We start from the raw sequence: 15,015 nt of genomic DNA, 5'->3' as shown, positions 1-15,015 counted from the left end.
CACAGCACCCTCAGGCCCTTTTCCTGATCTCTGGGGACTTTAATCACATCTCCCTGTCCTCCACTCTCCCCACCTTCACCCAGTATGTTACCTGCCACACCAGAGACAATAAAACATTGGACTTATTGTATGCCAACACCAAGGAGGCATACAGCTCATCACCTCTCCCTCCCCTGGGGGGCTCAGATCACAATCTGGTTCATCTCCAGCCTGTGTATAAACCTCTAGTACACAGAGAACCAGTAGTGAAACGCACAGTTAGGAAATGGTCGGCAGAGACTGAAGAGGCCCTGAGGGACTGTTTCCGTTCTACTGTGTGGGACAACCTCTGCAGCCCCCTGGAGGATGACCTCAACAGCATCACAGACTGCATTACGGATTACATGAACTTCTGTGTGGACAACACCGTACCCATCAAAAAGGTACGGTGTTTTTCTAACAACAAGCCATGGATAAATCCTGAAATTAAGGCTCTCCTCAAGGAGAAGAAGAGAGTCTTTAGAGCTGGAGACAAACAGGAGCTGAGAGTTGTTCAGAAGAAGCTGAAATGGAAGATAAGGCAGGGGAAGGAAAACTACAGGAGGAAGATGGAAGAGCAGCTGCAACAGGACAACATCAGAGGGGTTTGGAACAGCCTGAAGACAATCTCAGGACAAAAACCAACCCCCCAGGCTGCAGGAGACTTGGGGTGGGTGAATGACCTAAATAAATATTTTAATAGGTTTGATCAACCACCCACCCCTCCCACAGCATCGTCCCCCCTGCTGCAATCTCCTTCATCTTCAGGGACTGCCTGTCCTTCATCTCAGGACTTCACACCTCTCAGCTTCACACCTCCCAGCTCCCAGTCATTACACCCACCCCCGGCTTCTGTGGACTCCAACATACACACCCCTCCCCCAAAACCCCCTCTCTCCATCTCAGCACTTCAAGTGAGGAACGAGCTTCGCAAGATCAAGGTGCGGAAGGCTGCAGGTCCAGATGGCGTCAGCTCCAGGCTCCTGAGGTGCTGCGCAGATGAACTGTGTGGCATCCTAGGTTATCTGTTCAACCTGAGCCTGTCACTGGGGAAAGTACCACAGCTGTGGAAGACCTCCTGTGTGGTACCGGTACCAAAGACCTCCCATCCCAAGGACCTCAGCAGCTACAGGCCGGTAGCCCTCACATCGCATCTGATGAAGACCCTCGAGAGGTTGGTTCTAAACCGTCTGCGCCCCCTGGTGAGGTCTTCATTGGATCCGCTGCAGTTTGCTTACCAGCCTGGCATTGGGGTGGAGGACGCCATCATCTACCTCCTGCACCGAGCTCTGACTCACCTGGAGAAGCCTGGAAGCACTGTGAGGATCATGTTCTTTGATTTCTCCAGTGCTTTCAACACCATCCAGCCACGACTTCTGAGGGACAAGCTGGAGCTATCGGGAGTGGACCACCACATGTCCCAGTGGATACTGGACTACCTCACAGAACGTCCACAGTATGTGAGGTCACAGGGCTGTGTCTCTGACACGCTGGTCTGCAGTACGGGGGCCCCACAGGGAACTGTGTTGGCACCATTCCTCTTCACCCTCTACACTGCAGACTTCTCCATCAACTCCCCACGCTGCCACCTACAGAAGTTCTCTGACGACTCTGCCATAGTCGGCCTCATCACAGGTGAGGACGACTCAGAGTACAGACAGTGGACTCTGGACTTTGTGGACTGGTGTCAGCAGAACCAGCTGCTGATCAACGCCGGGAAAACCAAGGAGTTGGTGGTGGACTTCCGGAGACGCAGACCCACCACACTGACACCGGTGAACATCCAGGGAGTGGACATTGAGATAGTGGACTCGTATAGGTACCTGGGTGTTCACCTGAATAATAAACTGGACTGGAGCCACAACACTGATGCTCTTTACAGGAAGGGTCAGAGCAGACTCTACCTGCTGAGGCGGCTGAGGTCATTTGGAGTCCAGGGAGCGCTTTTAAAGACCTTCTATGACTCTGTGGTGGCATCTGTCATTTTTTACAGTGTGGTATGTTGGAGCAGCGGTTTATCGGCAGCTGAAAGGAAGAGGTTGGATAAACTCATCAGGAAGGCCAGCTCTGTTCTGGGATGCACCCTGGACCCAGTGCAGGTGGTGGGAGACAGAAGGACTCTGGCCAAAATAACATCTCTGATGGACAGAGTCTCCCACCCCATGCATGTAAATGTTGCTGAACTGCAGAGCTCCTTCAGTGACAGACTGCTGCATCCTAGATGCATGAAGGAGCGTTTCCGCAGGTCCTTCCTCCCTGCAGCTGTCAGACTGTACAATCAGAACTGCTCCCAACAAACATAGATGTTTACATCAGCACTGTAACTGCAATAAGTTAATTAACCGAGTTGCACTACAACCTGGTTTGCCTCTTATCTGTAGTTATTTTTATTTAATTTAATAACTGTACAATACTCTGTATATAGTAACCATTGTCCTTAATGTAAATATTTAAGAAAAATTGTGTATGTTTCTGTTCTGTGTCCTGTGTACTGTTTGTTTGTATATGTGTCTTTTTGCTGCTGTTACAACCAAATTTCCCCTTGTGGGACAATTAAAGGATTATTCTATTCTAATTTAACAGATTACTAACTCACTAAATCAAAATCTTCCACAAAGGAGACAAAAAAAGCAGCCTTTTTCTTTTTAACTAAAGTCAAAGATTTAACCAACAGGTTTAAGTCGTTTTTCCAGTAAGCTAGTGTTGGTTTGGTCTTAAAAAAACGACATTTATGTATAAATTGCTTGCACAAGATTAATAACACATTAACACCATAATTAGCTTTCTTTTCTTTCAAAAACACTCCAAACATTATCATATTTAAGGTAAGTGGGGTAATTTGAATCCCACTGGAAAAAAGCCAGGTATGAAAATCCAACCAAAATATTTGTATAAAATTGCACAAAAAGAATAGATGGTCCAAATCCTCCTCTTCTGTTTCACAAAATACACAATTACCAGTTTCTATTTTGAATCTATCACCAAGGAGTCTATTTGTCGGGTAAATTTTATTCAAAATTTTAAATTGGACTTCTTTCCCTTTAGGAGGGATAGGGAAGGTGATATAATCAGTTCTTATTTTTTCAATTTCTTCCCTTTGGAAATCTTTTAATATGTAATTACGTCTAAGTAAATTTGGAGAATAAAGACTCCTTAATGAAGATCTTAGAAACTTATTATTGCATTTAACATCACAAAATCGAATATCATCTATATATAAATGCCTTAACTTGGGGGATATGTCAGAATATATTATATCATTTACAACTATGTTTTTAAGTGACAATGGAATGGATTTTATAACCCGATTAAATTTACTTTTAGAACATTGGATATTAAACTTTTGGCAAAAATCTTGATGTTCTAGAACATGTCCTTCCTCATCTACAAAATGGGCAATTGCCCAAACACCTTTTGATAACCAATCTTGAATAAAAATAGATTTTCTGTTCATTAGTATATATCTATTGTTCCAAATTGGGCTATTATGTGGAGTGAAATTATGTTTAAATAACATTTTCCAATAAAGAAGGACCTGTTTATGGAATTCAGAGAGTTTAACAGATAGCTTACTAATTTCAAAGTCACACTTTAGGAGAAAATCGATACCCCCCAATGTGTTAAAGACCTTACTTGGTATAAAAAACCAAATGGAGTGTGGATTATTTAGGAAGGATTTTAACCATTTAAGTTTCAAAACACCATTCATTATATCGAAGTCAATTGCGTTTCCACCACCTTCAATGTATGGTTTAACCAAATCATCTTTAGATATATAATGGCACTTATTCCTCCAAATAAAATTAAAATTCAAGCTATTAATTGTTTTAATAACTTTATTTGATATTGATAAAGAGTAAGCTGGCTATATAAATCTAGATAAACTATCCATTTTGGTTAATAATATTCTTCCAAAAATTGTGATGTCTCTTTGTAACCACTTATTTAAGATTGTCTTACATTTGTCAACATTATCTGAAATATTTACTTTTTCTAAGACTTTGTGATCTTTTGAAATTGTGATGCCCAAATATTTTACCTCCTTCTTCACCTTTATATCGTACAGTAATTGTGAATGACACTCCTTTAACGCCAATAGTTCACATTTATTTAAATTTAACTTTAAGCCTGAAGCTTTTGAGAATGTAGTGATTATTTGTTTTACCAGGGGAATCTGATGTTCATTTTTTAAGAAAAGAGTAGTGTCATCCGCAAGTTGACTAATTATTAAAAAATTATCCATAATCTCAATTCCGGCAACGCTGCTGTTTTTAATTAAAATTGCGAGCATCTCCACAACCATTATGAATAACAGCGGAGAGCTTCCACACCCTTGCCTAATTCCTCTTTTGACGCTAAATCTTTTACCAGTGCCATAGCCTAACGACACAGAGCTATTTATATCATTATACAGTATATCTATTATCTTCCTAAATTTATCCCCAAATCCAAATCGAGTTAGTGTTTCTAAAATAAAAGGATGTTCTACTGAATCGAAAGCTTTATAAAAGTCCAAGAAAAGAATAAAACTGTCATCACTAATTAGATCATTGTAGTCCAGTAAGTCTAAAGCCAATCTGATATTATTATGAATGTTCCTGTCTTTCAAAAACCCTGATTGTGTCTCACTAATTATACTTGAAACCCCTTGTTTGAGCCTTGTCGCAATTGAGCTAGAGAAAATTTTATAATCTGTATTTAATAAAGTTATGGGCCTTAAGTTATCCAATTGTCGTTTATCTTTGTTTGGTTTAGGAATTAATGTAATTAATCCTTGTTTCATGCTAGACATCAATTCTCCCTTTTCAATACTGGCCAGTATAGCTTTGAATAAAATTTCCCTTAAGTCTTCCCAAAGAAATTGGAAGAAATTAACTGTAAGCCCATCTGGACCAGGGGATTTATTAAGCGCCATTTTCTTAACAGATGCATCTAACTCTTCAATTCTAAAGTCAGATTCACAAAATTCCTTAAATGATTCATCAATTTTAGGGATCAGATTATCTATTTGATCAAAAAAGACATCACAATCTGCTTGGGAGAACTGTGAGGAGTATAAATTGGAATAGAATGTATAAGTTTCATTCTCCAAAATTTTAGGGTCGTCACATTCAATGCCATCAATTAACAGGGAAGATATAAAATTTCTTTTCTGTCTGCTCTTTTCTAAATTAAAAAAATATGAGGAATTTCTTTCCCCCTCCTCAATCCACTTGGCGCGTGAACGCACAAAAGCTCCTTCTGCTTTATTTAGGTAGAGCTGATCTAATTTAGTTTGCAACTCCATAAGTTTACTCCTTTCTTGACTATTTAGATCATCTTTACTACAGCAATAAGTAATTTCTTGGAATAATTTACATTCATATTCTCTTTGCTTTCGACTTATGTTTTTACTGAATTGAATACTAAATTCTCTAATTTTGAATTTAATGAATTCCCATTTACTGATATATCCTACAATTAAATGGTCAGCCATAATATCTTTTATAATTTTTTTTGACTATGTTGCAGTAATCTTCATTTTGTAAAAGTTTGGCATTGAACTTCCAATAAGTTCTTTTATTTGATTGTCTAATTTCCGATTCAAAGCATAGTTCAATAAAGCAATGATCAGAAAGAGGTGCATTTGACATCACAACTTTTACAGTGTGGTTAAGAATGTTGTCACTTCCTAGCCAATAGTCTATTCTAGATTTACAAGCTCCATTTGGTTTAAACCAGGAAAAGCTTTTAATTCCTGGATTTCTTACTCTCCAAATATCTGTCAAATTGTTGTTTATCAAAAAATCTATAATTAGGTTATTTTTTTGTGGTCTACCTGTCCTTGAGGGCCATCTATCAGTCCATTCATCACGAGTCATTTTCCAATCACCACCCATTAAAATATATTCTGTAGGGTATCGATCTTTAAGTTCAAAAATATTTAAAGTTATATCTTCTAACATATTTTTATTCTGACTTTCATTATTATATCCATAAACGTTGACTAAAATGAAAAACAAACTTTCAACTCTCATTACAGCAATCAACCAATGACCATTCAAGTCAGTCCGTTGTATTACAAGATCCCCAGGAAAGTTATTGAATAAAATTGCTACACCCCCCGACCTCGTTGAGCCATGGCTAAACAGGATTTTGCTACCCCATTGGTTTGACCAAAAAGATACATCACTATCAGATGAATGAGTCTCTTGTAGAAAAATACAGTTTGATTTTTTACCTTTGCAGTACAAAAATAAGGCTTTTCTTTTAACAGATTCTCTTAAACCCCTAACATTTAAAGAACCAAAACAAATGTTAACATTCAACATGAACTATAGACAGAATATCACTCACCACGTGAAAAAAACGAAAAAGAAAAAAAAGTACTAAATGCTGAGCTCCTCAGACCGCGAACAAGTTTCCACTATTTCAGTTTTTGTCATTTTTAGTTCTCCTGTGTTTCTTCAACTTTGCGTCCATCAATGAAGGCATGTGGACCACGAAAGTAGGCTCGTTTACCCGCACGTCTTGCCTCCTCCACCAGAGGCCATAGGCGCTGTCGATCTTGTATGTCCTCCTGCGGCAACATCTCTGCAAAGCTGATGCCTTCTTGTTTGCAGATTGAAGAATCTTTGGTGCGCCTCCACAATTCTTCTTTGATTCGCCTTTGTGTGAATAAAATAATGATGTTTCTGTTTCTGCCATCAACTCGTTTCCCTAAGCGATGAACAATATCAACGGCCTCTTCTAAGTTCAAGTCAGGGGCAATCTTCTGAAGCGTTTGCAAAACCTTCACTCTAATGTTTTCGTCTTTGTCTTCCTTCACCCCTTTCAGCTTTAAGCACCACCTCATTCGGTAGCGCTCTTGTTCTCTCACTCTTCTTTTCAAGTCTTCGTTTTCTTTAAGCAGCTGTTCATTCGCATTTGCCAGTTTAACAACTTTCGGTTTGCAATCAACTATCTCTGCAGCATTAAACTCCACAGCCTTAGCCAAGCTGGCAACCATAGCTGCACTTTGTCTGTTTTGTTCCTTGATATCTTCCAGTTGTACTTCAAATTTCTTCTAAGTCCCAGAATGGCTTCAAAAATAATTTTATTGGAGATATCATCTTCCTTCTCTGAAGATTTTGTTCTTTTCTCCTCCGGCGGTTGTTTTGATGGAGTTGGCGGCGCAGAGTCTGCTCCCCGTTCTCGCTTGTTTAGGCTCACGTTGGCAGCTTCAGTGCTAGCATAGCCATGGCCACTGACTTTAGCATGCGAAGACGTCTTAACATTGGGGTTTGACGGTACAAATTGCAGCTTTGCATTCTTAATAACCTTTTGGGCATCCATAGTTGTAATTCGAGTGGAAAGAGAATAAAGTTCCTTAGCAAATTTTGCGGTCTTTCGGAGCTCCTGAAAAAACACGACCGTTCAAGCTGCCATCTTGGTGCCACCGCTGCTGCAAACTGAATGTGCCCGTACCAGAGGTTATACTTAAAATGGCAGCTGTCAGGAAGTCTCTTTGGAAATTTGTGTTCGCCCTTTATGAAATAGATATGTTGTATTACAAGGTACTAATGCACCCTTGCATTGGTAAAATGAATTCTGTTAGAATAGCTGATACGCCCTCACAGAAGATTTATTTTGACCTTTCTAAAGCCTTCTTTAAAATTTAGAAAATAAAATGAAAACAGGCATATCAAAACAAGCCTACTAGAAATACTACTCTGTATTACATCCTAACACTTGGCTAAATCCTAATATGTAATTCTGGTTTAATAGTTTATTACACTAAATGCACACAGATGTTTTACTTTGGCAGGAGCTTAAACAACTGAGTTGAATTAACACAAGTTATTCATATTCAATAAACCTGTGCAATTTGTGTTGATAAATTATGATTGAAACATGTTTTGGTGAAGTAATTTGAGCTCTTGGAATATTTTAATCCTTCATTATTTTCACACTTTATTCCAACACTATTCAGTGGCAAACAAACAAAACCGTACATTTTCTGAAATATTTGTGGGTTTTTCTCGTTTGTTTTTATACTACTTAAACACTAAAGTGACCCTCCAATGTGATGACAGTGCCAGCAGTGGCCCACAGCTCATTTAATGCTTTCTCCTAATTGGCTCATAATAGTCTTGCATATGTATGAACTATGTAGGCTATCTCTATTTTAAAATAATGACTGGGCAATGAGAGCATCTCCTCACGGTCTACTTTACTGACAACAGGACAACAGGGAATACAGAGAACTGACTGAGGACTTTGTCAACTGGTGCCAGCAGAACCACTTCCAGATCAACACTCCGAAAACCAGCGAGCAGGTAGTGGACTCCACCTACACCAGTGAACATCCAGAGAATGGGCATTAAGATAGCTGACTCATATAAGTGATCTAACCAATAAACTGATCTGGAGTAACAACAGAGAGTCCATCTACACAAAAGGATAGAGACGGTTGTATTTGCAACAGAGAAGTCTTTTGGAAGGGAGCAGGGAGAGCTCCTGAAGACCTTCTAGGACTCTGTGGTGGTATTGTCCATGTTTTATGGTGTGGTCTGCTGGGGATAGGAAGAAACTGAACAGGTTGATCAAGAAAACTAGCTCTGTTCTTGGATGCCCTCTTGACCCAGTGGAGGTAGTTATCTCTGTCAGATAACAGCTCCCACCCCATACAGGCCACCCTGACAACACTAACCTGTTTTCCCTCCAGTGATAGGCTGCTGGCCCCAACTGACCGAGTGCTCAGTGAATACCTCAGGCAGCAGAAACCCAAGAAAGAGGAGGGAGACGAGGAACCATCATGGAAGGACAGGCCCCTGCACGGTATGTACCACCGGCAGATAGAGGAGGTGGCTGATATCCAGAAATCCTACCAGTGGCTGGACAAAGCTGGACTGAAAGACAGCACAGAGGCACTAATCATGGCAGCACAAGAACAAGCTCTGAGTACAAGATCCATAGAGGCTGGGGTCTATCACACCAGGCAAGACCCCAGGTGCAGGCTGTGTAAAGATGCCCCAGAGACAATCCAGCACATAACAGCAGGGTGCAAGATGCTAGCAGGCAAGGCATACATGGAACGCCATAACCAAGTGGCCGGCATAGTGTACAGGAACATCTGTGCCGAGTATAACCTGGAAGTCCCGAGGTCAAAATGGGAGATGCCCCCAAGGGTGATGGAGAATGACCGAGCTAAGATCCTGTGGGACTTCCAGATACAGACGGACAAAATGGTGGTGGCTAACCAACCGGACATAGTGGTGGTAGACAAACAGAAGAAGACGGCTGTAGTGATCGATGTAGCGGTTCCGAATGACAGCAATATCAGGAAGAAGGAACACGAGAAGCTGGAGAAATACCAAGGGCTCAGAGAAGAGCTCGAGAGGATGTGGAGGGTGAAGGTAACGGTGGTCCCCGTGGTAATCGGAGCACTAGGTGCGGTGACTCCCAAGCTAGGTGAGTGGCTCCAGCAGATCCCGGGAACAACATCGGAGATCTCTGTCCAGAAGATCGCAGTCATAGGAACAGCGAAGATACTGCGCAGGACCCTCAAGCTCCCAGGCCTCTGGTAGAGGACCCGAGCTTGAAGGATAAACCGCCCGCAGGGGCGTGCTGGGTGTTTTTTATATACACACACACGCCCTGCCTGTGATCAGGTACCCTGCTGGGGTAATAGGCTGGCCAAAGGAGGAGATAGAAGCCACTGACATAAAGACAAGAAAGCTCCTTACCATGCATGGAGGGTTTCACCCCAAGTCCAGCATCCTGAGGCTGTACGCTAAGTGGAAGGAAGGAGGCCGGGGACTGGTGAGTGTCAGCACCACAGTCCAGGATGAGACAAGGAACATCCACAAATACATCACGAAGATGGCCCCAACTGACAGCGTGCTCAGTGAATACCTCAGGCAGCAGAAACCCAAGAAAGAGGAGGAAGGCAAGGAACCATCATGGAAGGACAGGCCCCTGCACGATATGTACCACCGGCAGATAGCGGAGGTGGCTGATATCCAGAAATCCAACCAGTGGCTGGACAAAGCTGGTCTGAAAGACAGCACGGAGGCACTAATCATGGCAGCACAGGAACAAGCACTGAGCACAAGATCCATAGAGGCTGGGGTCTATCACACCAGGCAAGACCCCAGGCTGTGTAAAGATGCCCCTGAGACAATCCAGCACATAACAGCAGGGTGCAAGATGCTAGCAGGCAAGGCATACATGGAACGCCATAACCAAGTGGCCGGCATAGTGTACAGGAACATCTGTGCCGAGTATAACCTGGTAGTCCCGAGGTCAAAATGGGAGATGCCCCCAAGGGTGATGGAGAATGACCGAGCTAAGATCCTGTGGGACTTCCAGATACAGACGGACAAAACGGTAGCGGTCAGGAAGCAACATCAGGAAGAAGGAACACGAAAAGCTGGAGAAATACCAAGGGCTCAGAGAAGAGCTCGAGAAGATGTGGAGGGTGAAGGTGACGGTGGTCCCCGTGGTAATCGGAGCACTAGGTGCGGTGACTCCCAAGCTAGGCGAGTGGCTCCAGCAGATCCCGGGAACAACATCGGAGATCTCTGTCCAGAAGAGCGCAGCCCTGGGAACAGCTAAGATACTGCGCAGGACCCTCAAGCTCCCAGGCCTCTGGTAGAGGACCCGAGCTTGAAGGATTAACCGCCCACAGGGGCGAGTGGGGAATTATTTTTATATATGTAATACTCTGATAAATATCAGTGGTATTTATTTTGTATTTTTTTTTCATGGGAATAAGTTAAAGATAAAATTACAGTTCATGGTGAAGCTAAAATTTGCATAAATATTTGATATAAATAAATGTATTAAAATGCATAAATAGTTGTGTTTGAAATCAGTTACTTTAAAACATAATTTCATGGAATGTGAATGTCTTTAAAAAGAGAAGAGGTTTAAAAATTATTTTCTTACGCTACGTTATGTGAGTTCATGACCTTGAGTTTTTTTTCACTTCCGGGGGGAAAGACTCGAGAACAAGAGAGGAAAAAGGGAGTAATGTGAAAATGGTGTAGACAGAGCAAAGACTCCGGGACTGCGTATGTCACCAATGTTGAGGTTGTTCAGCAACAACAAACCAACAGACTGTGGACTTCCCGGTATTTACTCGGAGCGTTTGAGCTGGGCTTTCCGTATCCATTTGTGCTTGGTGAACACGAGGCAAGTTTGGTTACGTTAGCTAGCCGGAGCTAGGCTAACGCCACGGTCCTTGCTGAAGGAGATACCGCCTGAACGGACAGCAGGAGTTTTGAGAGTCGTCTCGGGAGAGAGTCGTTGACGGAGGACGATTCGCTACTACCGAGGGAACCGGAGATTCGTTGCTAGCTGCTGCGAGCGGAGACGGTTGCTACCGCAACGAGCGAGTGATTCATCGGGTGCGGCCAAGACTTCATGGATACACGGAGGTATCGTTATTAAAAAGAGCTCCAACTAAAGCGCGCCAACAAAAACAGACTAAGAGTGCACTCAAAATAAAATTAGACAGTTTGAGAAAAGAGAGATTAAAACCTATCCCCCGGGGTTCTATTTTATTTTCTATATTCGTTCTTCTTCATAAAAAAAAAGGGTTTGAATGTGAGTTTCCTGCAAATGTTTAATACATTTTCTAAAACTGAGATCTCGTGTTGGTTTTATTGCATGGTGTTTTAACATTTAAGTATTCAGATACATAAGCGTTTACAGGCCAAGTGTATTTCCCATAGCCTCCAATTGATTATTTAGACGTGAGAATCATACGATACCCTAGACTGATATTTACTTTTCGAGATGTATCTTTTATCACAGAATGTTTAACCAGGGTTAAGACTTCACCCGAAGGCATAAGGTGGGTTTTATTACACGAGCCGGTGGTAAAAGTGTTACATTTTTGGGGGCTCGTCCGGGATAGATGTATTTTTGTTATGACTGACCTGGTTTTCCTTTATTCAACAAAGAGAGGGAATTAATTTTTTTTTTTGAGATTGCTAAGGTAATTATTTTCATTGCTAATCACAGGGAATTGTCAAGTGTGGTTACATTTATTGTGAGATCTTTTACTGTTTGAGCTAAAAAGAAAAATGGAAGCCGTTGAAATTGAAGCCTGGTGCAAAAAGAAGCAGTTAGCTTATGAACATGCAGTTGTCTTGAGTGATGTGGACCCAGATGTCACAGATGCAGTTCTGCTATCAGCTTTGAGTCAGGTCAAAGTATTTGGGAAATCCGAGATAGTTGACCGTTGTCTTGACGTAGCTTCTAAGACACAGTTTGTACTGATCAAGACTTCAACTGACTTGACCAATCAAACCTTACCTGGTGTTGTTGGACTTCCTGGGGAGGCTGGTCCATGGCCGGCTCATGTGCTCACTGCTCCTGCAGATAATGACGGGTTTCAATCTAAGCTAATGTTATTCCTGAAGACTGAAGGTAAAACTCTTACTGATGTTAGTGGCTTACTTCAGCCTTCACCCCTTGACGTGAACACTGCTCTGATACATGCCATCAGTTCCTTAGTGGATAAATGTAACACCACATCTGTTGATTCTCAGAGCTATCGTAAGCTGCGCATGTTCTCTGGTGTGAAACCTACGCCCAATGGGGAGGAAGAGTATGATGCCTGGGCAGAGCAGACAACACATCTGCTAGAAGAGTGGCAGTGCAGTGACAATATAAAGAAACAGAGGATAGTGGAAAGTCTGAAAGGTCCAGCTGCTGACATTGTAAGATTCCTAAGAGTGCAGAAGCCCACTGCAACTTCATATGACTACATGCAAGTTTTGGAGACAGCTTTTGGAACAACTGAGAGTGCATCCGATCTTCTGGTGAAATTTAGACATACATACCAAAATGTTGGCGAAAAACTGTCTACTTACCTGTTGAGGCTGGATAAACTGCTGCACTGTATTTTCAGAAAAGGAGGCGTGGCACTGTCTGACATGAATCGATTGCGGATGGAGCAGGTTGTGAGAGGAGCACTGCAACAAGACATGATTGCACTTCGTCTTCGTATGACTCACAAGCTGCGAGAACCTCCTTCTTTCAGTGAGTTGCTAAAAGAAGTAAGGGAGGAAGAGGATATGCTCCAAAGCAGAAACGATCTTAAGAACCCAGTAATGTCACAGTCTGTAATTCCTGTTTCCAAGTCGGCACCTGAACAAGAAGTCGATCCTGAAGTAGCAAAGCTGAAAAAAGAGATAAGTGTCATGAAAGCTGAGATGCTTAGTCTTAAAGCTGCTACAGTCGCATCACATCCAGACACCCAGATTCCACAACTAGAAATCCCTGCCAAGACACCTTACAAAAAAAATGCTACCCCACAAAGGTCTGGCTATCAAGAGGATAAACCTGGAATATTTTGCTATAGATGTGGGGAGGATGGACATTTTAAGAGAGAATGTGAGGGTGAAGAAAACCTACTCAAAGTCAATAAGCGCCTCATTAAACTGACAAAGAAATCGGGAAACTACCGCGGGATCCAGTAGAGGAACGGCCTGGCATCCCGGTGGTTGTAAAACGTTCCACCAAGTGCAGCAACTTAGATGGAAAAGTGAACGACAATGTACCTGCAGGCTTAGTGGGCCCTAGCTCTGTAGTGTCAGTACAGATTGAAGGCATTTACTCTAAAGCCATACTCGATTCTGGTTCTCAAGTAACCCTGCTGTACAGATCCTTCTACGACAGATATTTGACACACCTGCCATTGACGTCTATCGACACTTTGGCGATATGGGGTCTTAGTTCCGCCGAGTACCCTTATGATGGCTATTTGTCACTTAGGCTGGAGTTTTTGGAAGCAGACGTAGGCGTGAGTGAGACCATTGATGCACTTGTGTTGGTATGTCCCGACCCAGTTGTGAGAGGTGAAGCTTCCCTGCTTGTTGGCACAAACACACCCACTGTGAGGCGATTGCTTAGCCACTGCAGTGAAAAGGGAGGAGAAAGCTTTGTGAGATCCATGCACATTCACCCGGTTTTCAGAAAAGTTTTCAGTGAGATCTCAGTTCTGCCACCTGATACTGATAATAACCAGAGAGGAACTGTGTGGTTCACGCAAACCAAACCTGTCACCATACGGCCTGGGGGAGTCGCCAAAGTGACTGGGGCACCAAAGTTTCAGGGAGTGCTGAGCACTCAGACAATCCTTGTAGACTCGCCTGATGACCCTGCGAACGAGTCACGGTTTCCCGATGGACTCCTGGTGAGACCAGAGTTGCAGACCTCCACTGGTGTGACGGCCAAAAGAATTACTGTTCTAGTTAGAAACATGTCAGCACGGGAAATTACCTTGACCAGAGGGACGCCAATAGCTCATCTGTTTCCAGTCGACGTTGTGTCATCTCCACCTGGGAAGGAAGAGTCTGAAGTTGAGTCACCTGGAAAGTTGAGCTCCTCTTCTTTCAACTTTGGAGACTCACCAGTTCCTAAGGAGTGGAAAGAAAGATTGGTGACAAAAATGATGGAACGGAGTGAGGTTTTCTCTCTGCATGAGTTTGATGTAGGATGCAGTAAGAGCACCCAGCACACTATCAAAACCACAGAGGACAAACCATTTCGTGAGAGGTCTCGTCGGCTGCCGCCTGCAGACGTGGAGGCATTGAGACAGCATCTATCGCAGCTAAAAAACGCTGGTGTTGTTACAGAGTCACGCAGTCCTTATGCCTCACCCATTGTGGTCGTGAGGAAGAAGAATGGGAAAATAAGGATGTGTGTGGATTTCCGGACTCTAAACCGCCGCACTGTCCCAGACCAATACACGGTGCCAAGAATTGAAGATGCTTTGGCCTGTCTCAGTGGAAGCAAGTGGTTTAGTGTGCTTGATCTTCGGAGTGGATATTATCAAGTGCCTATGGCAGACTCCGACAAAGACAAGACAGCATTCATTTGCCCGGCTGGATTCTTCCAATTTGAAAGAATGCCACAGGGAGTGACAGGGGCTCCTGCTACGTTTCAGCGGGTAATGGAACAGACTGTTGGAGACATGAACTTGCTTGAGGTATTGGTTTATCTCGATGATCTCATTGTGTT

Source organism: Pelmatolapia mariae, linkage group LG13, assembly GCF_036321145.2.
Source record: "Pelmatolapia mariae isolate MD_Pm_ZW linkage group LG13, Pm_UMD_F_2, whole genome shotgun sequence".
In the NCBI taxonomy this organism is placed as follows: domain Eukaryota; kingdom Metazoa; phylum Chordata; class Actinopteri; order Cichliformes; family Cichlidae; genus Pelmatolapia; species Pelmatolapia mariae.
This window is presented reverse-complemented; position numbering follows the sequence as displayed.